Here is a 12777-nt window from a genome sequence, read left to right as displayed (position 1 = left end):
CTGTGGAATTCTCCAGGCGTGAATACTGGAGTGGGTAATCATTTCCTTCTCCAGGGGATCTTCCAGACCCAGGAATTGAACCCGGGGTCTCCTGCATTGCAGGCAGATTCTTTACCGTCTGAGCCACCATGGAAGCCCCATGTCATTAATACATACTGCCAAATTTCTTTGCAGAAAAGTCATGCCAAAGTACAGTCCCATTCATTGGCAGTGGATGAGCGAGAACAGCCCAATATCTTCTTCCTTTGAGAAAAATCTTGTCAAACAGGCCTGTGTCCTTTTGAATCTTTAGAGAACTTGCTAACTTTGCGGTGAGTTGAGTAGAGTCTCCTGCTCCAGCGTATCACCCACAAAATTTCAGTTTTCTGCTCTTATTTCCTGATTTGTGGGGATCTTCGCCAGCTGTGCCTAGGGCAGTAGAGAGCCAAGAAAATCACCCAATGGCAAAATTCATCTTGAAGAGAAAATTGACTCACCGATGGGCAGCAGTGCCCTGAAAGGTGTGTGTGTAGAAGTTGGAGGAAAGAGACAGAACCATTCGCCTCGCCATCCTGTGCAGGGAGCCCAGGCCATTTGTGCGTGTCAGTCTCAGGATGGCACAGCCCCCATGCTCGTGCGGATGCAGCCAGAGTCCCTCTCACAGAGGAGGAACGAGGACGTATGACCTGTTGCTCACTGAGAGCTGGGTCTACACTTCCCAGGTCAAGGATGAGGATGTCATCCTCTCAGACACTCTTGGCGACTAAAGGCTGAAATTTCTGAGAGATTTCTTTGTTGTGGGTGATTTCAGGCTTCTGCCCCTCTGTGGTCAGGATTTGATAGCTGAAGACTTTCCAAAGCTGTCCCTCAGAGACAATGGGTTGGTGTTAGATGAAGGATGTGAAAGCCACTGGAGTCCCTGCTCTAGGAACTGTGACAATGGAACTGGTGGCTGTGGTTTGTGTTCCTGCTGTGATCTTAGATGAAATAGAAACTGTGACCACTGTTGTGACTGCTAGGTATTTTTCCTCCATTGTTCCTAGAATTCAAGATGAGGAAAGATGCTAATTCCAAATGCCCTTAGGATAACGGATTTCATGATAGAGCCAGTGCCTACAAAGATGGCTAGCATACAGGAATTACTTCACAGACATCTGTTGAATGGATGAACTCAAGGTATCCTCATCCCCTGGCTGGTTCCTTCAGCTGAGGTTGGGGAGAGGATGAAACTGCACCTATTTCTCCTGTGACTGTCACAGGGGTCCAGGAGCCAGGAGGAGAACAGCACAATGGCCGAAATCTGGGAAGTGTGAATACAGCTGTGGCAAAAGGCAGCCAGACTCCTGAGGCTTCCCTAGGCTAGGAAGCTGTGCCTGCCTCAGTGGGGGTCAGGGAGAGATGAACTCCAAGACCAAGATGGTGGAAGCTGGAGATGGGGGCACTGGGGAAAAGGCAAGTTGGAGTGGTGCTGGTAAGCTGATGGTCAAAGCTGGATTGTGACACTTTTTGACTTGGTTCCAGAGCTTCTGGGATTATCATCTGGGTAACCTTGGTATTGCCACACCATATTCTGGGAGATATTAGATTAAATAACTTGTGGTGATATCCAAGGTGAGGAAATGGTGGTCGATAGACATTGTTTGGGATATGACTTCAGTGAGTATAGTTGGAAAGGAGAGACAAAGTTCTTGCTTTGAAGCCAGCTATAAAGATGAATTCTAAATAATTTTATTTGATGTTATTGACCTAATTTTTTTTCAGTCAGCTCTAAGAAGATGGCTCCATTTACTGATGAGGAAAAGGAAGAAAGGCATAAGAAATCTGTAACAACATCAGTGATTTTTCCATTGTCCTGGTTCCCTCAGAACACAGGTCAGCTGGTCTTTAACTTGAAGGAGTAGAGAATGAAGTGGGAAAATGATATGGCAGTAGCTATTATGATTCAATGTTTGGTTGTCTTAGTTGTGATTCCAGACAAACAGGGTACCTCTGATGCCTCCTAACGAGGTCCTTTCTGAGGCTGACTGTGACAAGTCAATGGAGACAAGGCCACAGAGTAATTAAGAGTGTGGGTTCCACAGATTCACAGACATAGAAAACAAACTTAAGGCCTCCAAAGGGGAAGAGGGGAGAGATAAATTAGGAATCCAGGATTAACAGATACACACTGGTGGTGGTTTAGTGGCTAAGTTGTGTCCAACTCTTGCGACCCCATGGACTGTAGCTCGTCAGGCTCTTCTGAACATGAGATTTTTCAGGCAAAAATACTGGAGTGGGTTGCCATTTCCTTCTCCAGGGGATCTTCTGGACCTGGGAATTGAACCTGGTTCTCCTGCATTGCAGGCAAATTCCTACATTGCAGGCAGATTCTTTACCAACTGAGCGAAGACTGAGAGAAGCCTAACAGATACATCCTCAGTTCAGTTCAGTTGCTCAGTCATTTCCAACTCTTTGCGACCTCATGGACTCCATCATGCCAGGCCTACATCCATTACCAGCTCCTGGAGTTTACTCAAACTGATGTCCATTGAGTTAGTGATGCCATCCAAACATCTCATCCTCTGTTGGCCCCTTCTCCTCCCACCTTCAATCTTTCCAGTGTCAGGGTCTTTTCCAATGAGTAAGTTCTTCACATCAGGCGGCCAAAGTATTAGAGTTTCAGCTTCAGCATCAGTCCTTCCAATGAATATTCAGGACTGATTTCCTTTAGGATGGACTGGTTGGATCTCCTTGCAGTCCAAGGGATTCTCAAGAGTCTTCTCCAACACCACAGTTCAAAAGCATCAATTCTTCAGTGTTCAGTTTTCTTCACAGTCCAACTGTCACATCCATACATGACTACTGGAGAAACCATAGCTTTGACTAGACGGACAGATACACACAACTACATACAAAATAGATAAACAACTAGATCCTACTGAATAGCACAGGAAATTATGGCCAATGATCTTGCAATTAAACATAATGGAAAAGAGCATGAATATAAATATAAATATATATGTGTATATATATTCTTTATACAGACGAATCACTTTGCTGTATACCAGAAACTAACACAACATTGTAGATCACCTATACTTCAATTTTTTTTTTTAAAGTGTCAGTTTCAGAGCCAAACTGACCAACATTCACAATGTGACTTGGGCAAGTTACTTGACCTCTCTTGAGTCTTGAGGGCCTTATCTATAAAAGTGGCATGAGGGTAGAAGCTAGTAATACCAAGGGGTACTGTATGTAAAATAATTAGCCCAGTGTCTAAACTCGACAAAAGGCATTCTGCACTGCCTGCTGTCTTGGTCTCTACAAAGTCCTGCGTGTGTGCTCTGTTGCTTCAGTCATGTCTGACTCTTTTAAATCCCGTGGACTGTAGCCCACCAGGCTCCTCTGTCCATGGGATTTTCCAGGCAAGAATACTGGAATGGGTTACCATGCCCTCCTCCAGGGGATCTTTCTGACCCAGGGATCGAACCCACATCTCTTGTGTCTCCTGCGTTGGCAGGAGGGTTCTTCTTCCCAGGGTGCCACCTGGGAAGCCCTGAGAGCCTGGCAAAGGCAGCAGTCCTTATGACCGTGTCCTTATTAGGGCAAAAGGTCAGCTTGCTGGTGATTTTACAATTACCCACTCCCTTCCCAGATCATTGCTGCTACATCAGGCCATGCCATAGCACTTTCTGCTGGGACTCCTACAGCCAGTTCCTAACTGGTTTCCATTTCACCCTTGCCCACTTCTAATTCATCTCCCTCCAGGAATCCAGAGCAGCCATTCCAAAGTTCAAACCTGGTCATATCACTGCTTCACCTATAACCCTGTACTGTCTGCCCATTTTGTGCTAAATGCTAAGTCACCTCAGTCATGCCCAACTCTTTGCGACCCTATGGACTGTAGCCTGCCAAGCTCCATGTCCGTGGGATTCTCCAGGCAAGAATACTGGAGTGGGTTGCCCTGCCCTCCCCCAGGGTATCTTCCCGACACAGAGATCAAACCCGAATCTCTTATGTCTCCTGCATTGGCAGGCAGGATCTTTACCACTAGCACCACCTGGGAATCTTATGTCTGCCCATCTTAGTTCCTTAAAATCCACAATCCATTTCACCGTTTACGAAGTCTTACCTCATCCGGATCTGCCTACCTCTTTCAAGTACTCCTAAGGACCAAGGTCTCTCCTTACTCTGCACGTCTTCCCTTGCCTGGCTCATGCTCCCTCTCCCTCCTCCACCTCCCCCACCCCCAATTTCCACCTCATTTTATTACTTAAACTTGGGTCTCAGCTCATACGCACAGCACTTCAACAGAGAGGCCTTCATGGACTTATTAATCTAAATGAAGTTTCCCTACTTTGCTCTCATCATAATACTTGTTCAACATAACACCACATTTGAGGGATTTTTCTGTAATTATTTTGTAACTCTCTGCACACTAGATCTTAGCTCCAGGAGGCTGGGCCTTGGCTGTTTCATTCTTCTCTGTGTTCACACAGCGCTGCCCTAGTACAACGTCAGGCACAACTCCTTAAATAGTTGTTTAACTAACAAATGTATGAATGAATGAATGAATGAATGAATATCTCAGCATGAGGTGTGGGTGCTTCTGTTCATCCTCCATTGACAAGCAGAGCAGATTTACAGAGTTTGTGTGTCACCATGCTAATGCAGTGGCCCACCTTCTAGGCCCAGCTCCCTGATTTATGGGCTGCATGACCTCACACAAGCTTTGGAGGCAGAAACCATGACTTCATTATTCTCGTGTCTGGAACATTTGGCACAAGTCAAAATTCAGCAAGTGAATGAGTAACTCCTCACTCTTTTCTGTTCTGAATTCCCCCAAACCCACTATCAAATTCAAGCTGCAATTTTAGTTGGGGGCTTCTCTACAGATCAGAGATGTCTATGCAGACCTTAAAAGTGCACACGTGGAGAATCCAGCTTCCTGTTGCACAAGCTAGTGCCCGCCATAGGAGCATGGCCATGACTCTGGAAGCTGCGTGTGCAAACACAGACACCTAGTTTCCGGGCCCGCTTTGGAATCTCAAGGAAAATGTTGAGTATTTAAAACTCTAAGAAATGCCAAAAATGGAATTCATTTCAACTCAACTCTTTAGTGCTGTGCTGGGAATGAGGACACAACAGTGAGCAGGTGTCTGCTTTCCATAGTAGAATCAGCCTAGTAGAATGTGGAAAGTGGGAACTAGAAGGAGAGAAGGCCTGGAAAGTCTTCAGTCCTGTCCTTGGGAGAGATGGCTTGGCGGGCTCCATCAGTGCCTCTCTGAAGCATTCAGAGGTGCCATAAAACCAGAGAACAGACAGGTAGCAAACCACTTGTTTGAGCACATAAAAGGCCAACCGTTTCTTGGCCTCTCCTGGCAAGGGAGACATAAATTACTGGTATATCAAACTCTGCAAGGACAGCCTCTGCATCTGGAACAGAGTCCAGTAACCAAGGGTGTGGAGGAGCTTGCTGTACAAGGAACTGTGCAGCCACCATGTCCGGGAGCGGGGCGCCTGCCCCATGGCGGAGCTGCATTCAGCGTCAGTTCATGCAAGAAGCCACATTCTCTCTTTTTTTTTCTAGTGTACTGTGTCATTTGGTTTTTGTTCGTTCATTTGTTTTTTTAACTTTTCATTTTTTATTGGGGTATATAGCCAATGAGAACTGACTCATTGGAAAAGACCCTGATGCTGGGAAAGATTGAAGGCAGAAGGAAAAGGGGACGACAGAGGATGAGATGGTTGGATGGCATCACTGATTCAATGGACATGAGTTTGAGTAGGCTCCGTGAGTTGGTGATGGACAGGGTAGCCTGGTGGGCTTCAGTCCATGGGGTTGTAAAGAATCAGACACGACTGAGTGATTGAACTGATACAGCCAATTAACAGTGTTGTGATAGTTTCAGGAGAACCGCGAAGGGACTCAGCCATACATATACATGTATTCATTTTCCCCCATATTCTGTTCCCATCCAAGCTGGCACATAACGTTGAGCAGAGTTGCATGTGCTGTACAATAACCATTTTAACCATGTAAAATATAGAAGTGTTTTTAAGCAGTGTTCCCTAACTATCCCTTCCTCTCTGGCAATTGTAAGTTCGTTTTCTGTGAGTCTCCTTCTGTTTTGTAAGTTCATTTGTATCATTTCTTTTTAGATTCTATATCTGAGGGATATCATATGTTATCTCTCATTCTCTGTCTGACTTATTTCACTCAATATGACACTTTCTAGGTCCATCCATGTTACTGCAAATGGCCTTATTTCATTCTTTCAATGGCCAAGTAATATTCCATTGTATATAAGTATCACATCTTCTTTATCCATTCCTCTGTTGATGGACATTTAGGTTGCTTCCATGTCTTGGTTATTGTAAACAGTGCTGCAATGAACATTGGGGTGCATGTATCTTTTCGGACCATATTTTTTTTCTGAATATATGCCCAGGAGTAGGATTGTAGGGTCGTATGTTAGCTCTATTTTTAGTTTTTTAAGGAGCTTCCACACTGTTCTCCATAGTGGCTGTACCAATTTACATTCTCACCAATAGGGTAGGAGGGTTCTCTTCTCTCCACACCCTCTCCAGAATTAATTGTTTGCGGATTTTTTGATGATAGCCAATCTGGCTGGTGTGAGGTAATATCTCATTGTAGTTTTGATTTGCATTTCTCTGATAATTAGCGATGTGAGCATGTTTTCTTGTGTCTATTGGCCATCTGTATGTCTTCTTTGGAGAAATATTTATTTAGGGCTTCTGGCCATTTTTCGAGTGGGTTGTTTCTTATTATTATGTTAAGTGTCATGAACTGTTTGTAAATTTTGGAGACTAATCCCTTATCAGTCATATCATTTGCAAATATTTTCTCCTAATCTGTGGGTTGTCTTTGTGCTTTATTTATTGTTTCCTTTGCTGTGCCAAAGCTTTTGAGTTTAAATAGATCCCATTTGTTTATTTTTTGTTTTTATTTCTATTATTCTAGGAGGTGGATCGAAAAAGATGTTGCTGTGATTTATGTCAGAGAGTGTTCCGCCTATGTTTTTTTTTTCCTCTCGGAATTTTATAATGCCCAGTCTCACATTTAGGTCTTTAATCTATTTTGAGCTTATTTTTGTGTATGGAGTTAAAGAATGATCTATTTTCATTTTTTTACATGTAAGAAGCCACATTCTGAATAAACCAAGTGGACACCTGCAAACCTACAGGAAAATGGGAGGTGTTTTTTTAAAGAGATCAAAGATCTTTTGGATGAATGGGAATGTCTCCAAGCCAACAGAAATGTCTTTTCCATTCTGCCTCTATCACCCTCCTGCCCTAGTCTCCCAGCTCTAAAATGCAGTGGTCCTAAAATAATGCCATTTGCAGCAACATGAATGGACCTAGAGATTATCATACTAATGAAATAAATCAGACAGAGACAAATATCACATGATATCACTTACATGTGGAAATCTAAAAAATAATACAAACGAACCTGTATACAAGACAGAAATAGCCGCACAGACATAGAAAACAAACTTACAGTTACCAAGGGGGAAAGGAGGGAGAGCAATAAATTAGGGGTATGGGATTAATAAATATGCACCCCTATATACAAAATAGATAAACAAGGACCTACAGTAAAGCACAGAGAACTACATTCAATATCTTATAATAACCTATAATGGAAAAGAATCTGAAGCTGTACACTTGAAACTAACAGTATTGTAAATCAACTATAGTTTAATACATTTTAAAATAAAATAAAAATGCAGTGGTCCCTTTCTCTCTTCTGCTTGTGTCTGTGTGTGCGAAGTCACTTCAGTCGTGTCTAGCTCTTTACAACACCATGGACTGTAGCCCGCCAGGATCCTGCGTCCATGGGATTCTACAGGGAAGAATACTGGAGTGGGTTGCCATGCCCTCCTTCAGGGGATCTTCCAGACCCAGGGACTGAACCTGTGTCTTATGTCTCCTGCACTGGTAGGTGGGTTCTTTACCACTAGCACCGCCTGGGAAGTCCCTGCATTGTACTAGATACTACCTTATTTTATCTTCACCACTACCCTGAGTAATAGCACATTTTCATTTCACTAATTTTGCCAATGAAGTCTGTGAGCTAAATGTTCTATTCTCCTATCCCCTGGGTTGGTAAGTGGCAAACTTGACATGGGGTCTTTTGGTTTGAACTTCCTGCTTTTTGCTCTACATTTTGCTGAGCCACTGACCTAAATTTGATGGATTTTCCCATCAGGACCTCTTGTTCAGGGACTTTCTCCTTTTGAATGTGCCCCAGCACAGGGCTGGTTTCCTAAGGTTGGACAGACCCCAGTGGAGGGCCTCTCCTAGACAGATTAGTGGTTCTTGGAGAGACGGGGACCGGAGAGCCCTCCCCTGGGGCCCTCGGTGACTGCAGATCTCCCTTGTCCTGCACTTGCTACAGTCTCATCACCTCCCAGTGGCTGTGGAGGGCGGTGACCCTTCGGTTACTAGGCCATTGAGAGTATGGGAGACTGAGGCTTATATTGACTTAGTTTTCTTGCCAGAGGGTGTGGAATTAGGATTACCAGGCTTCCTTCTGAGCCATTCTTACCAGAAGCCACCGGTAGACACCAAGTCTCTGCTGGCTCCCTGTCCAGCCTGCCTCTGTCCACCTTTCTCTTCTCCTTTCCCCTTCAAGAACCAGGGCTTTTTCCTACGGAAGCCCTTACACTGTAACACTTTCAATGGAAACCCCAGTGTTTCTCCTTCCAACATGGGGTGGAGGCTTGGACGCCTGCTCCAGAGAGGACTCTGGCCTGGACGAGGGTGCTGGCACCGTATGGAAGCATACCCTAGGCTCAGACATAAGCAGGCCACCTGTAGGCACCCCCTCAGGGAGCCAAGAGAATGGGACTGACCAGTTTCCACTTCTCCAGAAGCCCCCACCCTGGCAAATGTGGGGGGCTCACTGCCTGACCCATGGAGACTGCTTTTCCCTCCAAGGTCCTCTGGATACTCCACCAAATGCCTGGGAGGCCAACTCCCAGCCCACTCCCCCTCTTTTCCTGGCCTTGTTCCATCCTGTGCCCTTTCCCAATGCACGGGACTCAGACCCAGGGCACCTGTGTGTAGTTTCAGGGCAACCTTCCTCCTTCAAGGTCCGCCCCTCACTCACTTCCCATCACTCCCCACCTGTCTTCTCTCGCCCACTCCCACCCCACTTCTTGCCCTTTCAGGCTCCTCTCCACACACATTTCCCGGCTCCTCTTGATCTTGATGACCCTAACGCAAGGCCAAGTGCAGAGCTGCTACTAAACATCTTTGTGTGTTGATTTTAAATCACAGAATGCTAAAACTTAAGGACTTAGCAATCCAGAGGTCATGCCATCCACCACCCTGCTTTTTGCATGGGGAAGTGAGGCCTGGAAAGATATACAATGGGAACTGGTCACAGGACCAGATCACTCATTGGCAAAGCCAAGACCACACCCAAGGTCCCTAAATCCAATCCATCTTCTGCCCATTGCCCACGGCCATGACTTCTACAGACACCCCTCAGTCTACCCCCAGGAACACACCCTGAATGGCTGGTAGCTGCAGGCTCTGAAGGCTCCTACTGGCCTCCGTTTCCTCACTGTGATGAGTAGAGAGGATGAGGGGGTGGGTGTGAAGGTGGTAGAGACTGTGGGGATTCCATTTGCTCTTAGCCAAGCCCTTAAATGTGGCAAGGAAGATGGAATCTTCCACATCCCTGGCATTATGCCTCTCATCATCTCTAAGACAGTGTGTTCCTCTGACCCACCTTATGAGGAATGAGTCCTCGGGTGAGGTGAAGTCTTTTTCAGGCCTCCTGAGGAGGCAAGGGAGCTGTGATAACATCTTTGCTGTGGGCTATTGACCCCTTCCCCCATGGCTCAACTGATAAAGAATCTGCCCGCAATGCGGGAGACCTGGGTTCAATCCCTGAGTTGGGAAGATCCCCTGGAGAAGGGAAAGGCTACCCACTCCAGTATTCTGGCCTGGAGAATTCCATGGACTGTATAGTCCATGGGGTCCCAAATAGTCGGACATGACTGAGTGACTTTCACTTTCTTTCTCTTTCACTGACCCCTTGTCCTCCCATGGCCCTAGAGACTTTCAGAAGACTCAGACACCCAGAAATATAGATTGAAACTTGGCCCTCGGACCGGGGGTTCAGCTTGGAAAGTGGTGAGGAGGGAACAGAGGGTCCAGGGGGAGCTTCTCCAACGGGTCTTAGTTCTAGTTCTAGGAACAGCTCCAGACAGAGGGGAGATGCAGGGTATGAAGGAGGCCAAGGCCAACACCAGGGACTGCAAGCCCTGCCCTAGGGGGACTTAGCCCAGGAGGACGCTTGTAAACCCAAGATCTGGGACAGGAAGCCTACTGCCCCGTCTCAGTCTCCCTCCAGTCTTGACTTGTTTCTCCAAGTCAAGCGCCTGCCTTGTTTCTCCAAGTGCTCCAACAGAGTTTCTTCCCTGGTCCCTTCCTTTGGTAAAGAAGCTGCCTGCAGTGCAGGAGACCCAGGTTCGATCCCTGGATTGGGAAGATACCCTGGAGAAGGAAATGGCAACCCACTCCAGTATCCTTGCCTGGAAAATCTCATGGATAGAGGAGCCTGGTGGGCTGCAGTCCATGGGGTCGCAAAGAGTCGGTCACGACTGAGCAACTAACACTTACTTACTTACTTGTCTCCTCTGAGCTCCTCCTCCTCCCTCTATATGTACCTTGTTTTGATTCATCTGTTTCTCCTTTGTCTTTCCCTCTGACCCTACATCTTGCTATAAGTTTTTCTTCCAGCTCGGTCATGGAGCGTTCCTGTTTTTCTGTGTGATTCCCTCTCCTCAACTTTCTCTCTCTTTCCACAGTTCTGCTTACCTGGTTCTCCCTGTGGGTTTTCCCCAAGCCAGGCTGTTCCTCCCAACGGCTCCCTGCTTTTCTCTGACTCTCTTTCCTCCTTCCTCTCTCTGCCTAGTATTCTCTTTCTCTCTCCCTCATCTTGTGCCATCTCTGCCCACTCACCTCTCTCTGCCTCTCTTTGCCCCCCACGAAAGACCGCAGCTCTTTGGAGGCTCAGTGAAGTCAGCCACCCCCAGCCCCAAATGCTGTCCCTAGTACACTGGGACCACTGGCCCAAGGATGTAGGAACACAAATAGCTCAGGAACACGCAGGAGAGCCTCCTCCAGTGGGTACCCATCATGGCTCCGGAAAGAATCCCTCACGCCCCCCCAGGAAGGTCCTTGGCAGAGAAGTGATGGTGTGAGAAGCGGAGATGAATCTGTCCCCATTGGCTGCTGGCCTTAAATAGGTGTATTTCCCCGAGGGGCCAGAGTACCAGGAAAAGAGGACAAAAGGAGGTGTGGCCCCCACGCCAATCATCCTTGCCTCTCTTTTCTTTCCTCAGTCTCCACCCCCTTCCCCCACCAGGAAAGAATAAAAACACCGATACACCTTCCTAGGCAGCCTGAGCCAGGTAGGGGGAGAGGTGAGAGGGGCATGCAGGGGAATAGAAACCAGGACACCCTGAAAATGAGGGGCCCACAAATGAGCCCACCCTCCTGCCTGGTGTTTTTCCTGGGCTGCCCGTGTCCTGCCAGCGCTTTGGACTGCCACAGCAGGAGCAGCTAATTCATTTCAGAAGACAGAGCAGGTCAGAACAGGGAAGAGAGGGGCCAAGAGGCAGTGAGTTTGGGGCTGTACGCCTGGGAAATGAAATGAAATTTGAGAAGATCCTAAGAAACATAGAAAGTGGGAGGAAAGATGTGGGGTGAGAGGCAGGAATCAGAGATAGCCCATGTGCAACTTGTGGGGTGGAGCGTTGGGCTCAGAATATCTGCTCAGTCGGGCGATCCCTGGCAATCCTGTAGTTGAGACTTCATGTTCCACTGCAGAAGATGTGGGAGCTAAGGTCCCACATGCCTCGTGGCCAAAAAACCAAAACATAAAACAGAGGAAATATTGCAGCAAATTCAATAAAGACTTTAAAGTGGTCCACATTAAAAAAAAAAAATCTTAAAATAATATCTGCTTCATGCCAGGAAAAGGGTCCACCCTCACCATATGGTGGATTTCCTCTTTCCACTAGAGGGTGTAACAGAGTTATGGTCTTTAAAGCCTGAGGCAGAAGGGGAGAGAGTCTGTACGCCAAGCGAGTCGAAGATGAATGCCAAAGGACTTGGATCTCAGCTAAAGGACAGTATTCCAGTTACTGAGCTGTCAGCAAGTGAACCTTTTGAAAGTCATGATCTTCTTCGAAAAGGTTTCTCTTATGTGAAAAATGAACTGCCCAGTCATCCTCTTGAATTATCAGAAAAAAATTACCAGCTCAACCAAGATAAGATGAACTTCTCCACACTGAGAAACATCCAAGGTCTTTTTTGCAGAACTAAAACTGCAGATGGAATTCAAGGCAGTCAGTGCAGCAGATTCAGCATCTTCCATTTGTTCCAAGCTCAAACCTTTCACTGGATATTTTGATGGGTAATGATGAGACTATTGGATTTGAGATATTCTTAATGACCCATCACAAAGTGAACTAATGGGAGAACCGCATTTGATGCTTGAATATAAACTTGGCTTACTGTAATGCCGTGTGCTGTTCATGGAAGTAGAGGGACTGCATCTTGTTTATAGTTGTCTTTTTCCTATAATTTGATGTGTACAACATTAAAAGTCCTAACACATGAGAATTGTTGCCTAAAATAAATAAATAAAGCCTGAAGCAGCCTGGGGAAGCAAGCTTGAGGAATCTGAGGTGGGTAGTGGGGTTGAGAGTAGAACCTAGGGAGAAGGAATTTTGACCCCACGAGGAAGTAGGGGATGCTTCTGGAGACTTT

The 12777-nt window shown here is 46.3% G+C and overlaps 1 pseudogene; it reads left to right on the top strand.

The window, feature by feature from the left end:
• The first annotated feature begins 12100 nt into the window (after positions 1-12100).
• Positions 12101-12549, top strand: LOC133073950 (proteasome maturation protein-like; annotated as a pseudogene).
• The last annotated feature ends 228 nt before the right edge of the window (positions 12550-12777 follow it).

Source organism: Dama dama, chromosome 19 (genome assembly GCF_033118175.1).
Source record: "Dama dama isolate Ldn47 chromosome 19, ASM3311817v1, whole genome shotgun sequence".
NCBI lineage: Eukaryota > Metazoa > Chordata > Mammalia > Artiodactyla > Cervidae > Dama > Dama dama.
This window is presented reverse-complemented; position numbering and strand designations above follow the sequence as displayed.